Raw genomic sequence first — 17,891 nt, 5'->3', positions numbered from 1 at the left:
CACTATATTTAGTGTTTTGTGGTCAGTTGTGCTTTTCGTACCAAGAAATGAAGAATGATTTTCATTTATACTTAGATATTTAAAAATTTTGAAAATGGTAAGCAGTCAACCGCCATGAACCCTGTTTGAAAGGTTTTTCCAAGCTTATATCAGGCTTTAAACGTCTTTGAGGGCCTTCGAGAAACGCAAAGACTCTCCAAGAGCTTGCAATAGTTTCCTGGGCACGTTTAGGGTCTTTTGAGCTCGTCTCTCTTAAGGAACGCCAAACAAAACATTCTGGACCATATGTTCATTTGGAAAAAATATCAAAATCAAATGATACTGTTCTTCTCATTGACTTCCACTTGATTTGATTATATTCCTGTAACCTGTTATTTTGTTACAGGCGTTAAGGCGACCATTTGAGATGCGTCCCTGAAAGAAGAGCCGCGTTGGAGTTTCCGTCAGTAGGTATCACGTCTGTGTCTAAACCTAACATGTATGCAAATATTAAGGGGTGGTTTTTCTTGTCTCCGTTAAGCTTATCTAACTGATGGTGGATCTAACTGTCATATAAATTTATCTGAGACAAAGGAAATCGACCCTAAACCACGCAACCTTTATAACTAATCCCATTAAGAAATTCATGTATGAAAGCAATTAATTCAATAACGTATCATCTGTCAACTGTCATTTTGAAACTAATTAGGAGGATGAATTTAACAAATTATAATTGAAAAGTACACTCATACCCAAGCTCATATCCGATAGGTTTATTTGAGTGTGGACTAGATCTGATTCATTTAATTTGGTTTTTATTACCTAAACGAAACTTGCTATTATCACTAAAGCGTCTAAACCTCGGTCTAAACCAATGTAAAATACAATGTATATTTAACCTTCGTTAATAATACTTAACTTTGATTCGAATTTTTTTAACGAAGGCAACAGTACAGCTGCATTGTCCGTTGCTATTAATGGAATATCGTGGCCAACGCCAAGGTTCCTAGTTTTCCCTTGGCCTTTTAAAGCATTATCAGTAGATTTCATCGATTCGGACACAAAGCACATTTGTCTTTGCAATCATAGCCAGGATACATTTTTTTAATAACAAAAAAAGTATGTGACAAATTTGTTATTCAAGTAGGACACTGCTACTTTAATGCATCATCACATCCCATTGAAGAGAGGTGTCTGCTTTAGGATTTATAAGCATTTCCTTTCAATCCATTCATCAGAAATGTATAATGCGCAGATGAGGGCGTTACGTCTTTTAGGTGAACCTTTCACGCTCTTAGAATAAACACAAAAAAATCACAATCACAAAAGATGCAAAGTAGGCACGTAATGCATTTCATATAAAGTATAAGGGGTGAAAAAAAAGTTACATGTTCGCAATTCTATTCGATTATACGACATAAATGTAAAACGAAAACTCCCATCTAGCATTGAAACGTTAGTTCTTTTTAGTCTAAATATTCTGGGTATTATAAGATAATAAACCTTTGTCTTCACATGTTTCCGCACTTGCTTTCAATTTCACACCTATTGAAATGTCTTATGGAGATATTCATCATCTCTGACCAAACTGTTCTGGTACGGAATCGTAAAATGGCTTTCATGTACAGATTCTAATCCTGTCTACACGCTGAATTCATTACAACTTCATTATTACCAACATTTCTTTTTGTGGTTACCGCTCAAATTTTGTACGGCCAATGTTAGATAATTAGGGCACTTGAGAAATTGTAAGTAATTTATATAGACGCCGTAGCACGAAAATCAATTAATATACTCAGCTATCACGAACTTCGAAAGTAGTAATTAGTTTACCTTAAATTTAATAAAATCAAGGAACAACCAAAGGAATAAATTAATACTTTACCCAACTTCTGGCTTCTCAATTTATGTGTCGAACCTTTCCAGAATTATTACTAATGCTCTTCGTTTACAGGATTGTCGATTTCTAGTAAACTTATAAAGATGTAGGGATGTGGCCAGTTAAATATAGTTATTGTGTAATTGATATTCAAGTGAAGTTTTTATACCAATTGTCTCTTTATTGTGGACTTGTTAATTTTTTTTTTTAATATGAATTACGGCGCATTAACTGCTGAGGTCTTTGGCGCCATCTAGAGTTCATTATTACAGCTTCTCAAGGAGATTCGCAGCCTTTAGGTACTGTAGAAGATTATTTATGTTTTCTTTGTTTCTTATATTATCAGGTAAGTTATCAAATATCGAGTACATTTGACGTAAAGGTGCATATAGTGGACATATACATATAATATGTTCAACAGTGGTAGGTACTGTACAGTTGGCACACACTGGGGGTGGGTCTTTTGTTAATAAATGCTTGTGTGTTATTGCTGTATGTCCTATTCTTAACCGATGTAGAACGGTCATGTCTTTTCTAGGAAGTGATAGTGGTGCTCTCCACCCATTAATTGTCATTTGAACTCTATTTAGGTGAGTATTGTAGTGTTGCCATGTTTGTTGCCATGATACATTTATTTTATTTTTCAGATATTTGTTAATGTCGCTAGAACTAGAGATCCAAACCTTATCTGTTGTATCATTTCCCGCTTCTATAGCTGCTCGATGTGCAGCACGATCAGCTTTTTCATTGCCGCTTATACCTACATGACTAGGGACCCATAGGAATGTAACAAGGATATCAAGGTTTGCAAGATGTTTCAGTGTTGATAGTATCATCTGCACTAATGGATGTTTTGAATATGGATTTTTCAAACTGACTAAAGAACTCAGTGAATCGCTTATAACAACAAATTTATTTTTATCTGTATGCAATTCGCAATATCGGAGAGCTTGCCAAATTGCATACAGTTCAGCTGTGCATATAGATGCGTGGATTCCCATTGACCACTCATACTCAGCGTCATCACATCAGTAGAAAAGGCAGATCCAGTACCCATGTTCGTTTTTGAGCCATCGGTGTAGAGAAACATATAATCTTGATAAGAGTTGACAATTTTGTTAAATTCTCGAAGATAAAGAGATGGATGAGTTTCTTCCTTGCCATAGACTGTTAAATCTATTCTGACGTTAATATCAGGCACTTTCCAGGGAGAAACCTCAAGTGGCTTTAATGGTAACATGCGTCGTAAGGAAACATTTATTAATTCGAGGATGTGTTGAATATTCCACCAAATGGGTTTATGTAATCTTCTCCAGTCATTTAGAGGTCTTACGTTACTAAACATGATATCATAGTTCATATGATTTGGTTGTGCTTTTATTCTACATGCATAACTTAAAATTCTGTATTGTCGGTGCAGGCTTAGAGGTAGAATTCCAGATTCGCAGGCTAAGCTAACACTAGGACTGGTATAAAATGCACCTAGACGATACCGAATAGCACTGTTCTGTACAATCCTGATTACTATATACGTCGTTAGTATGATAGGTATATAAACCTCGTCATCTAATTAAAGGCCAACGAAATTAGAGATGGTCACATATCAAGAAGAAATAAATTACTTATAAGCTCAGAGGTCTAATTTTTGTTTATACCCTCATTGTAATTTGTCGATTCTTAAGAATTTACGTGTTAAGGTAGGTATGGAATATTACCTATTTATCCCATATTTTTTGAAAATGTTATCTCATGTTCTTCTCTGATCGTAAGCTTTCGCTTATCGCTAAACATTAATTAATTCTGTAAACAGATGTTTAACAAAGGTGAGCGTCTAGATAAGAGAATTTTGTTTATTTTAACTAAAGGATTAAAGAAGTGGTACGGACATGAAGAAAAGAGGGTTGACTTATTCAATAGTAGAGGTGGTGCTACAACGTCTCCGATTGCCATTTGCCATTCCATTGTGGCCTTCGACCTTACGTTTTTTTATGGAGTAAGTAATTAAAGTGTTGTTTGCTGATAAAGTAAAGTTAGTTTCTGGCCAGAAAAGTTTATGAAAACAAGTTAGTTGATGAATTGAGAGATCTGAAATACGTCGTGCTGAAAGAAAATAGTGAAGTTCGACTTTAAAAGAAGAACTGTTTGCGTGGTAATGAAGAGGATTTTCGAAGTGACATTAGTTTTGTTGTTTTTTTTTTTGCAATTAGACATCACAGTTTATGATTTCGCTTATTGGCATTACAAGCTGTGATTAAGACTTTATGTAACCTATTTCGATCGACCGCCTGCGAGTGTGGTATATGTCACTGGTACTGTTGCCACTTTTTATTTGTGTTGTGTTTAAATGAACAGTTTTGTATCAATTTGAGCCCAAGTAACGATCTTGGATTTAGAGTTTCATGTTAATTGTTTTTGCGAGTGCCTTTATTTAATTGAGCTAGCTGGATAGGTGTTTTGCGGGTAGATTAGTGACCGTTTGCCATTGCACACAGAATTTAATTTCTGGCGCCCAACGTGGGGCACACAGAAGTATGTTTTATGTACATTCAAAATATACCAGATCAGTGATCAGTGGGCTGAGAGAATTGACCGAGTTGACAGTTACGGAATTTTGAGGAATGTGTTTCTGGTCAAGACCCATAATTATGCGAAGAGCTTAAAGATTCTACCAGAGTACTGAATTCCCCAGTATTGAATTCCATTCATAGTAATGATTTGAAGTGCACATGATAGATATTTATGACTAAATAAAACTGGCCCCACAATAGAACCTTGTGGAACACTTATATTGGTAGTCCTTTTTTTTTCATATAATTAGTGCCATCTTTTCTAATTTCTAATGTATATACGTTTTGAATTAGATAGTCTTCCATGTGATGTTTTCTAGATTACCGACGTACTATTGCTAGCGTCGCGTCTTCTGTCAATGCAGCCTTAGCTGAAACCCCGCCCACTCAAAAATAAAGACGAAAATGCAATAAATAAATGACGATTAAGATAATAGTTGAATATTGGAAAAGTAGTTTATTTTGATTAACATGGGAGTGTCCTTCGAGTTATATGGTCTTTTTTCTAATTTGCATAGTGAAATGTAATAAAAATTATTGTTTCAGTTTGGTATGTGCATGACCTCAAGTTACAATAAAATTATTTTTTTGAGGGCCTCCATTCGTCCAAACTATTATTTAACGCATTTTTATTAACACGTGATTTTGAGTACAAAATAGAAAAATTTGGGTTCGATTAAACATAAAACTACCCATTTACAGATGAGAGAAATTTATTCAACATCAATCAATTAAATCAACTGAAAGAGAGAATGGCACTCAGGGTCAGATAAAACACACCACGCAACGAGCGATCGATGGACCGTTTTGCAAACAAATACGCTCAAATACGGCTACGTTTCAATGTTCCACAGACTAGATTCGGCTCTTCCAGCAAAAAGAGTCATGATTAACGTCCGTTTCGCTTATTTAAGACTTTTCATCTACCTTCTTCCTTTAGAAAAATAATGCACCGTCTTAGAAAAATTAAACTGTACCTATATTTTCTAACCGGTGGTAACACGTCCTTATTTTGAAAGTAATTAACTTACACAGCGATAAGGACTTATCGCGAACGACCGGAGAAACACACTTTTACAAATACAAAGCAAATAATTCTAAATACATTTAATCTTATAACCCGTAATTTAAATTTACAGGAGATTGTCTCGGACTGGAAACGGAGACGGACGTGTTTCTTAAGTGTGACGAAATCATAAACTTATACGCATAACGGGACCAGATCAATATCGATATCAATATCGGCTCGTAAATAAGCGAGAGAAGGGTTTAGTGTTATTCGAAAATTACGCTCTAAGGCAGCGGGCAGTTAATCACATTGTGTGGAAGTATTCCCAGTTATGTCGCGGCCCAGCGTGATGGCAACAAAAGTAGTGGTGAAACGCCCCCGATAGTGCCTACCAGGGACGCAACCCCACGACAGTTGACTAAATCCTGGGAGAAGCGTCGACGGCAGATATATGTCAAAGTATCAAGTATCAAACACGTACAATTATTAAAACGAAGTAAACAAAACAATAATTTAAATAAAATCAAACATCATTAATTCTGATACAAAACATTGCCCTCGAAATCAAATACTATGATCAACATTGAGTTTAATCTCCAATAAACAACCACATTTAACGCGAACAATAATTGGAATACACATACAGGGTGGCCTTTCTTTTTCTGGAGTTTTATAAAAGATAAAAGTAATTTCAACCGCACTATAACCATGAAATGCCATGAAAGATCGTATACGTTTAGGTCTATACTCACATTTCAAATTTAATCCATGCGAGATTAATAAAATATCAATAAAAATTGGGGAAATAGTGGAAGTACTATAAAATTGAAAATATTTTTTCCTACTACCTCTTTAGAAAATATCATTTCTCGCCCCGTTTTTAGGGTCGAAAGCTGCACTTTTCCTCCCTAAGGGAGGAAAAATGTTTTTCCTCCCTCAACTCCATATAACGTACCTAAGCTTATAACTAAACAAAATACCCTTCAATTACAACTAACTTTATTTATATGTACTTGTTATTCTCAGTGCTAGAAGAACCGAAGTTAAAGGTGCAATTACTAACATTGTTGAAAGTAATGTTACCAGAAAAAGGTGAGGAAGATTGATTAACGTTGAAACCTGTACTTGTCAATGTTTGTAGAGTTCATTTGATGTTCTCCAGAAACTTTTGAGGAGAGCATTCCGCATGTAATTTGGTTAGAAACTTTACTTTTTTTTACGATTGATTCTCCTAAATAGCCCTCGGCTACGTTGGTAGAGCGCCATCCTCCGTGTCTCTTTAAACTCAATAATCTCCTCCAGCATCAACCAACAAAGACGCGGAGATGCGCCGAAAACTATGCCCAGTGTAACCTTCTGCATCTGGTAGCTCGAGGTACTTTGCAATTTTATATGGTATTTTGGCAATTGTATTTTTCCCTATGACTTGGATGGTGCACTTCCCTTTTATGTAATTAACAAAAAATCTTGTATGTTCAGTTTTAGCAGAGCGTAATGAAACATATTTTCTATAAATTCCATGTACACTTGTTCCATTAATGGTTTCGTTAGTGATTACAAATGTTATTTGCATTTTTGTTTTGCTATCGGGTATTTTCACAACTAATATGTCTCCATTATCCTGAATATCATGCAATGTCAATTTAATTAGCTCATCGCAACGGCAAGCTCCGGCAAGTCCAATAATTAAAGCAACCTACGAACAAAATATAGCGTTCATAATGTATCAAATTCAAATCATCTCATAATTACCTTCATTTGCAAGTAATAGTCATCGGGCGCCTCCGAAAGTAATCTGTTTAGGTCATTCCTACAGAAAATTTTAGCTTTCTTTGGTTTGTACCCATTTCCTTGACGTATAAGCAAAGCTATGACTTTTGCATACTTAATGTCAACGTTGTCGTTTATAAGTAATGTGGTACGTAACATTGAATATTTACTCCACATCGTCGATGGTTTTAGAATGATGCGCAAAATATGCTAAGATTACCTCTTCAGCAATTTTCTTGACTTTTCTCCCCATCATCCAATTTTTGAAAGCAGTATATTCTTTTTCGTATCTGTCCCTAGATTTTGCAGGCAGTAGATCAAGCGATGCCTGATTAGCTTCTTCTAAAATGTCTGAGGGAATATTTTCCTCTAAATCACTTTCTATTTCCATATTTCCTGATGAAAAATTACAGAAACGACCAGTACACAAGCTACTGTTTATACCGCTACCATGGCAACATAACTTCACCATGGATACATCCTAAATTTTTTAGTGTAACTAGATGGCAAGCGGTCATCTTACCGTAGAAATCTTTGCTAATTAAAGTTGAGGTAGTAGAAAAAATCATATGTATAACTCTGGAGGAAAGTACATATCCCTCCCTTGTGTGATTACTGCCCTCCGCTTCGCGTCGGGCATTAAACTTCACACGCGGGAGGGAATCTTTAACTTTCCTCCCTTGTTATACAAATAGCTATAGCTGCAACGGGCTCAGTGAATAGTCCGTATGTACAACTGTTCAGTTTTCCATACAATAATTGACTGGTCGTTAGCCGCCCTTCATAAATGATTCTTCTAACACCTTTCAAATTGCGTTTTAAGTGAAGAGGTCAAACAGTGTCTACTTCTTGAATTAATCGATCCAATCTTCTCGTTAAATTGACACATATCCAAGAAAAAAAGTTTCAAATTCATATGAATATTTCAGATGCCAGCTCTACACAAGAATTGAATGAAAATGCAAACCGAATGCAGTAAATGTTACTTTTAGCGCAAGGCAATTGATGAAAAACGTTAAATTTTCATCCGTATACGATGGAATTAAACGTGAATTGTAACATTTGTATCTGACGGATCGTTGTTGGATTAAAACCAACAAGTGCAATATGGAACCGCCACGTGGTTGTAACAGCTGGCTCAACATGAAACTTGAGGGATTGTTGAGGTTGCGAGGGTATCACTTACACCAACCCAAATACAAGTTCGCCATAGGTTTGATATTAAATTTTTAATGAAATTTTAGGATTTCGAAGGCGATGCCACATATGCCATTAAATTTTATGTACATACGTATTTCGGCAAATCCAATAAATGGAACCTCAACAATGATTTAAAGATTTATTTTTCTAGTGGGATCTACTCGCAGTGCTTATTTGCAGAGAGGGGACTAGCGAAAGGATTAAATACCGACCCTGTATGCATTCAGCAAACGTTCTTATCACTTATATAAGTGCAGACACCTTCGCTCTAGTATTTTAGATTGGGAGCATTATTCAGATCGGAATCGGGTGGTATTTTCTTTTCAACGAATCTGCAATAAAGCATTTCCGTTGATGCGAGCGCTTAAAATACGTTAATGAATACTAATATCAAGCGCAATAGCTTCACAAATTTTACTGGAAACTAATCTAACTTAATATATGTAACGGAAGTAAATGTTTCTACGGTATATTTCTCCATCTTGATGGTATTGATCTGCTTCCGGTTTATACACCCTCCCTCCTTGTTGTGTGCTGCATACCAATTGCTCACAGTTTTTTTCTTCCTTTGGATTTCAAGCTACTCTCCTATCTAAATAAAATATATACTTCAATTCTTTATTAAAACTGGAAACTAAGGGTAACCGCTCTTTCTATATCACACTATGCTCTCGACTGTGTTACTTTATAAATACAGTAGTTTTGTTAACGCTCGACAAGAATAAATTCAGGAAGCAATTATTATGTATTTACGAAGCCACACTCTGGTATTTCATCAATTCCGCATTAAGCGGGGTCATAAATCAGCTCTAGAATTGCAAATACAAAAATAATTAAGCATCCTACTGACAACTCTAACGATTTGATAAAGAAGTCGACAATTGGGAAGGGCTGCATTGGCCGGTTAAGTTTGTATGCCCCGAAGCAGCGCCGGTTCCACTCACTGGGGTGCTAAAGGGTTGCACTTGATGAATACCACTGCATTGCTTAATTAGGGAGAAAATTAATGTTCATGAAGACAGTTAATGAATGTTTAACGGGTGCAACTTTTCTCCGCTCGTATTTAATCAATACGCCTATTTTTCGAAATGAAATATGTTTTCATCATTTGTTCGCGGAATTTTTGGAATTTACGTGTGTGAGAAGCATGGGGCGAAAATTAAGGGAACGACGGAAAATTAAATTTATCGCGCTCTTTTCTTTCACTCCTTTAAGGTTTCAATTTTAACGAAACAAAGCCTTAGAATAAGTCCATTGTAATTAACACGGAGGATTTCTTTATGATTTCAGAAGGCAGTTTTTATAGGGATATAATTAAACAGCTTTGCGTTCTTTTATCCCTGAGTCAATAGAACAAGGAGTTTATTATTCGGGGCCCTCCAAATGACAATGCGCATTCCTCGACTCCGAAAGGGTTGGAATTATATTAATTAGATGTCGTACGACTTTATTAGACGAGATCTTATAATTGCTACGAATTCCGCATTGTCGCCAGGATACTTTTTCATTAACAATTCCAATAGTTTTGGGGGGAAGTTTAACCCTCGCCATTCATGCATGAGTGTCATGTATGAGCGAGACTTTAGAAAGGCACTTCTGAAAAATTATGGAAGATATAATCCAGATCGGTTTTACTATAACGGACTAGTGACCATTTCAACGAAGAGGTCAATGTTTAGTTTGACCACAAGCTAAATTTCCCGGGGTTATGTCAACTGGATTTTCTTGACATCGACTTGTAACACAATTAGCATTTTATTCAATGGTATATAACTTAATCTTAATTTAAATTCAATTGCATTTCATACTTTTTACACGCAAATTTAATTATATTTTTAAATCATTTTAGTTCAGAATTTTTATCAACCGTTAGCCCAATTAATAATGCAAGATTTTACTCGAAGTAATATCGTTGAAATCACATTCTTTATGTAGATATAATACTGCGTTAGATGCTCATCTACGGTCTAGGGGGTTTCATGTGTCTATTCGAATTCAGACATAAGATTCGGCTAAAAGCTTGCAGTCCACTTAAAAATGAAAGGAATAGTCCGCCGAATGATTCTTTAGCGACTACATGGGTAATACCTGGATAATCTCTAAAAAATCACCCATGTAAAAACCGTTTAGAATCCAGATATTGTCTTGGAGGGCACCTTAATGCATCTCGGTGTGGGATTTGTAATGAATTTGCAAAAAAAAATTGATGACAAACGTCTGAGTAATCTCTGAGGAGCGCCTGGGCAACCTCTCTACCAAATATTATATTTGAAGAATATTACGCTATAAAAGTTTCTTCGATGTACGCCAAAATAAATGATTAGGTATACCTTGAAAATTCTAAATATGGATATCTGTCAAAGGATCGAGGAAAAAATCTCGAAAGAACCTTTAAAGAACCAATATAAGGCGCACCCCTAAATGAGGGTGCGAAAAAAATTTTGATTTCGACGAAATTTTGTATCTGGGCGGTTTTTGAACATAAAAATCACAAATCTGAAATTGGTTTTTGAATTCGAGAAAAAATTCCACTGCAATTCTTGGCCGGACAACGAAAATTTTACGAAATTGGTTGTGTTGAGTTAAGGAACAAAATTGTCGAACAGTTTTTTAAAATCTCTTTTCAAAAAAAGTTATACTCATTTGAAGATTGCTTCTTCGGGTCAGAAAGTGTCCCCCAGCTACTAGTGGGTCATCTAATTTCGCATGTAGTTAGTTGAAAATGTTGCAAATAACCAAAATTTAATGATTTAAGTCGATATTATGAGACACGGAATATTGCTTATTCATTATAATCTACTTAAATAACAATTTCCCACCAACCACATTCACGCACAATCTACATCATCTAGGAATCTAATTCAATACTATGATCGACATATTGAATTTTTTAATATCATTTAATCATAATATCGGCTTAAATCGTTGTTTTTTTCTTGTTTGCTACATTTTTAAGTAACTACAACTACATGCGAAATTAGATTACTCGCTAGTAGGCGGGGAACCTTTTGTGACCCGAAGGACTAATTTACAAATTGAGTATAACTTTGTTTGAAAAGTGACTTTAATACATTGTCGGTGGAATTCTCTCCAATTTTGTTTTCCGGCTAAGAATTGCAGTGGAATTTTTTTTTGAATTTTTAAATACTAATTTCAGAAATCGTTGCAAAATCGGAAAGGGAATACCTACCAAAAAGCCTATTCAAATAAGTGCCACCAGTCTTTCTAACTCTTATGGTTGCTGAGAAAAAAATTAAAGAAGAAATGCAAATTTCACCACTTTTTTGGGAGTTTTATTTAGAAAAAGTACTTGCTTTGATCCTCTCTACCACCCAATTTGTTTTACATACTTATATGAAACACCCTGTATAGAATCTTCAAAGAGCATCTAAAAGTCGGTCAAGATCTGTTCAAAAAAACCAAAAACGTACTTAAATACTGTTTAACAATCCTTCATGCAATGCTAAAGAAATAAAGAGAACCTGAAAGATTCCTTCATTTACAAATGATGGACTTCAGAAGAACGTTTGATGAAAAGCTCCTAAAAAGCCCTGAAGAATCATTGAAGGGTATCTGAAAAAGTTCCACGATACTCTGAAGAATGGCTGGAAAATTTTAAGTGGTAATCACTGAAGACAGAAACCTTTCAACAATTGATCAAGCATGTGAGTGTTTTTTAGGGTGCCAAACCCAATGATCCCGTAGGGTCACATCTGCTTTAGGGGTTTATTCAGTGTTCGTTAGTGCTGCAAGCCCTGTCGCTTTTTTTAGATCTAGAAAAAATAAATCGTTTCGTAGATAATTGGATGTACCATGTATAACAAGTTATCATTCAGTGTTCGTTAGTGCTGCAAGAAAAACCGGCCAGTAATTTTATTAAAGAATTAATTAACATAAAAAATATAATAACGGAATTTTAAATTACAAATGTTCAAAATGCATTCCACATTATTAACTAAGCACATTCGGTACAGTTTAGCTACTGCAGTAGTTACCTTGCGCAAGTATTCCATTAAACAAATGTTACATTGTAAAATGTTAATTAGGCTCTATGCTAGTTTTGTTTCCATGGGTAACTACGAAGAAAAAATGAAAATTGTTACTTTACCCATGTTTAGTACTTGAATGGTAACTTGTTCGTGGTTGGAAAGAGAAAAAAAATCTGTATCAAACTGAGTAAAATCCAATATGGCGTCCATTTAAAATAAGGAAGTTGACGTCGAAAACTGCCATTTTAAAAAAAATTTTCCACGTCCATTGAAATTGATACTCAGCTCTTTTTGCAATATTTGTATGGCAAACTTTTATTCGAAACGATTTTTTTTAATGCTATTAGTCTGCATTCTTTTTGGTTTTAATTTATAACAAGCATAACATTTGTATTAATTGGTATTTTGATAGCTCTCTTTGCTTATACCGCGAGTTTCAAATTTTTTGTTGAATTAATCATTGCTTCTTCCGCATGTTTTGGAAGATTCGCTTTGCAACCTTCTTTAGCTGCCACAATCCAAACGCTTTGAAAACTTGGTCTCCAATTAAGGCACGAGGGATTCTGGATAAAAGTATATCTGCAACCCTGAAAAAGTATGATTCAAATTATTGTGCCGGTAATATAATGCATAAAAAGGCATCGTTGCGTAGTTATAGGTTAAAGGTGGATGTTTCCACGCGACATATCCTGGCATTCACTAGTAATACCAACTTGGTCTTCATACTCATTCTACAAGGTGATCTCCGGAAATGATATTCCAAATTATACTGCTATTGTTATTAGTAGACAATGAGGATAGCGACGCAATTTAGAGTGATATGAGCCAGGTCATTAGGTCCATTACGTACATGTATTAAAAATACCTTTATAGCTAGACAATTACTTTTAACCGTAACGCACCTGTCCGTTCAACCAGTAATAGCATAAACGATTATATAAATAATAAACAGCGTAATAGAGAAGATATGTTCCGGGAGTAATATCTCACGTCGCTCCAAGGTCGGATATATCTTGATTACGTTTCGGAGGTGGGGTGGCTGTACGTGATGCGATCCTACACATATCACACCGAATTGTAGATAAATCAATGTGTCCGTCATATCTCTGAGCTTATAAGTCCAACAAACTCCACCGAAAGACAATTTCGTGTCGGGAAAAAAGGGATATAACTTCGATTGCATCACGATGACGTTGCATTGCGAATTTGCATTTTAAATGCGTTCAATTTTTATTATTAATACATCGATCACCAGTAACGGTAATAGGCAACAGAGGGAACATAAAAACGGGAACCAAGAAAGTCAATACAATTACATAAATCAAAGCTGATAGGACAATATCGGGTGTTAGGAGTATAACCAATATGATCCAGGAGAAAGAAGGATGTGACATTGAAAGATGAGTTATTGAGGGGAGATGTCAGCTGACCGTGTTTAGATTTATGTCCTCATATATTGACCATGTCTATTTAGGGGTTGTTTATGGAACTGTTTTACCTCGGAACTACTTAAAACTTAATCTTAAATTTATAAGCATTTTTGGAAAATTTCAGACCCTTGTTATTTCCATTTTCAGTCAAGTCGTAATTTGCATTTACGTTCTATTTTCTTCAATTTTCGGCATAGCTCGTATTATTTGCATTTACGTTCTATTTTCTTCAACAATTTTCAGTCAAGTACCTACTCAACATATCTCGTATTATTTGCATTTACGTTCTATTTTCTTCAACAATTTTCGGCATAATTAAAATAGATCATTATATGGTGCTTTAGTATGTGGCTGTAATGTAGATACAAGTTTTCAAGTTTATGTCTCAAGAAAATGTATGCTGTAACTAGTGTAAACTCGAACGGCATACTTTGTAACATTGACGGCACAAACTTCGAAACTGGGTGGATTGGTTAGTGCTACGTTTGTGCTGGTTTGTGCCGCAAAAAGTTTGCCAGCAGAACATACCGTTTGGAAGTTATTTCGATTTTTAGATGTTCTGCTAACTTCGCATACTTTTATCGGCACAAATCTCGGGACTAGGTGGATTGGTTAGTGCTACCTTTGTGCCGGTTTATGCCGTCAAAAGTTTGCCAGCAAAACATACCGTTTGTAAATTATTTCGATTTTTTGAGTTTCTGAACTTCGCACACTTTTGTTGGCACAAATCTGAGGACTATAGTAGGTGGATTGAATAATGGTTAGTTTATGCGGGTTTCTGCCTTAAAAATTTGCCAGCAAAACATACCGTTTGGAAATTATTTTGATTTTTAGATGTGCTGCTAGTAGGCCAGTCATTGGGGATTTTTACCTGGAAATAACTCAAAAAGTTTTAAAATTTTGTAGGTTTGGATGCGTAGAACTAAAATTCACAAAATGCACAATTCGAAACACGCCGCCGGCGCTGCCATCTTACTAAGATGGCCTCCTAAAACGGTTTTTCGCAGATATCTCCAAAACTGTGCATTTTTCTAAAAAAATATGAGCAAAATGAAAGACAAAGACAATTGCCTACAAAAAATATAGTTAGCATATATTCACCTTTATTCCATTAACTCTCATGCAACCTTAGGTTTACCATATATGCCTCCCAGTCGACTGTAGGTTTGTTCTTTCTTCCCTTATTGAACTGTTTATCCAACCGAGTTTTTTGCTTTTCGAGCGTCATGCACCAGTTGTTCTCAGCCCCACTCGATTTGAAGGCGAAATTTCAACTTAAATAGATATAAATAGATGGACCATGAAACGGTCGTTATAACTAGCTACTCGCGAATTTTCTTTTTCCGATCGTCGCGGACTTTACTTTTAGTAGGGGAGCTAGCACGAAATCCACTGAACGAGAATGATCAAAATTTTAACCGATGGAGTTCCATTTTGCCCTATCAGAGTATGCTAAAATCGATCGTCTGCCGCCTCAGGTCATATGACTTAAGGCGCTGCGGGTACTTCTTGCGGTACCAATTCTGAAAGGTTGTTTTTCGAGAAAATAAGTTATACACCAAATGAAAACGTTGATAATAGCTCTTAAAAAAATATTTAAAAAAATCGTGCGCATTTGATAACTCCGTAAAAAAACAATTCTTAGTCGGTTTTTCACGAACTTTCTACGGATATAACTAGGTTACCGTTGGAAGAATGAAGCTGATTTTTTTTACAGACTAATGAGAGGTACAGCCAATGACTATGAGAGTGTTTCTTTTTTAAATTTTTTCTCTAATTATAAGATATCTTATAATGTTAAGATAATAAGATAATCTTGTAATTAGAGAAAAAATTTAAAAACGAAACACCGTTAAGTCATTAGTAGTACTTATCATATCATCAGTCTGTAAAAAAAATCAGCTTCACTCGTCCAACCGTAACCTAGTTATATCCGTAGAAAGTTCGTGAAAAACCGACTAAGAATTGTTTTTTTACGGAGTTATCAAATGCGCGCAATTTTTTAAAATATTTTTTTAAGAGCTATTATCAACGTTTTCATTTGGTGTATAACTTATTTTTTTGAAAAACAACCTTTCAGAATTGGTACCGCAAGAAGTACCCGAAGCGCCTTAAGTCGTATGACCTGAGGCGGCAGACGATCGATTTTAGCATACTCTGATAGGGCAAAATGGAACACCATCGGTTAACATTTTGATCATTCTCGTTCAGTGGATTTCGTGTTAGCTCCCCTACTATTTCGCGATTGAAACAATTAATCACTAGGGCAGCGCCATGTTTTCTCGTTCAGATCAATCATAATCTAAAGACTTTTCAACTAACCCCTTCTACTTTATACTAATTAGCTCCCACCTATACAATGGCGAATCATTAATCCCGACAGCTATGTCTAATAGTTTATTGGTTAATGTCTTTTGTTACTACCAATCCTAGATGGCTTTAGGGTCGTTAATAAGCTTCCTACACAATCCAAAACTGCAGATTTCCAAAGCCAGTAGTTTTTTCTGTGGCAAGCTCGCAAACATAGACCCAATATTCCTCATTAAAATGGGGAAATTCGAGCTGACTTACTCAGTGAATGCGTTGCCTAGGCATCCGGAACCCATAAAATAATAACGAAATACTGAAATTGAGTGATACATAAAAACGGAATTTCATTTCCAACACGGGGTTCATTACGACCAAAATCACCATTTGAAAATCCAAATCAAATTTTGATCTATTTTCAACTATTTCCATAAAAAATCGAACAAAATTCACAACCTAAAAGGTGTCGATACATCCTACGGTTGATATATTTTCCTATAAACAGATACCTACCATGATCTACCTTCTACATACAACGATAAAAATACAAAATATGGAATTAGTTGGTCCCATTTACCTGTGGTTTTGTGTGTACTCCATATTAGGTTGGCGGCGAATTTGGTAGTTCTAACAAGGGATTCTCTAGTAGAGTATATAAGAGTGTTCGACACAAAATAGTCTCTCATCAGTAATTAACATTAACTTATTATTCAAGTATTTTGAATACTTTAATTTAATTTTCTTAGTTTCTTCAATTTTAATTTTAATTTAATTTTAAAGCTTTAATCAACTTGATTTATATAGGCTAATGTATGAATTCAGTTATAAGGAGGATATTTCATGTATCCCCGATGTGATTAGGCATAAACAACAAAATAAGAATATAAAATAATAAAATGAAATATTAAAAAAAAAAGAAATTAAATAAACAGATCTAACTGTAATTATACTGCACACGGTTTAAAGTAAAAAAAACTGATATAAAACAACATTTCACACGGATAAAAAAAAGCAAACCTAGTAGGTACCTAGTCACACATTGCAAACCACTCCCACAGTTTCACTGAAGAAATAAACATTTAAAAAACCTACAATTTGACGTTTTTAAGATTTGTCGCAGGAAATTCGTCCTATATACAATTCTTAATTGCCTTATGCTACCATAGATCTCGCTTTTCATTAAAAATTTAAAGGCAAAAACACGAGATTAATTACATCAGCTCGTAGTCACTCCAGTTGCGATATAAAAAAAGTATGTAATTAATTTTCACCTATCCATTTTAGTACAGTTACAATGAATTACGTACATTTTTAGGTGGGCACCTAACTAATGAAACAAATAGAAACTAGTTTTTATGCTATTATTTCAAGTTTTTATGCATGCATAAATTTCCGTGGGTGTTATATTAAGGAGTAATTACGTAATTTGTCACGGGAAATGTTCAGCAGGTAATTTTTTAACATTTATTACCAATTAGTCAAGTTTTATATTTCCGAAAATAATTATGTATCTTATTCATGCAAACTATTTTGCCTTTCGCTTGTCAACCATCAGCAACTGCAGGATGCCACATCCACTTGTTTTTCCATACTCCAAGCTTATTACCTTTCTCTTGCTTCTTGAAATATTATTAGGTATATTAATTATTGTCCACCCCGTACTCGCGTAAATTGAACTACATTCTGTATTTGTACCAATTCGATTGAAAGCAAGCATGCATTGCCAACAAGCAGAAAATTCGAAATCTATTCGATTTAACT

This window comes from Photinus pyralis, unplaced genomic scaffold (assembly GCF_008802855.1).
Source record: "Photinus pyralis isolate 1611_PpyrPB1 unplaced genomic scaffold, Ppyr1.3 Ppyr1.4_LG5, whole genome shotgun sequence".
NCBI lineage: Eukaryota > Metazoa > Arthropoda > Insecta > Coleoptera > Lampyridae > Photinus > Photinus pyralis.
Note: the sequence above shows the minus strand (reverse complement) of the source record.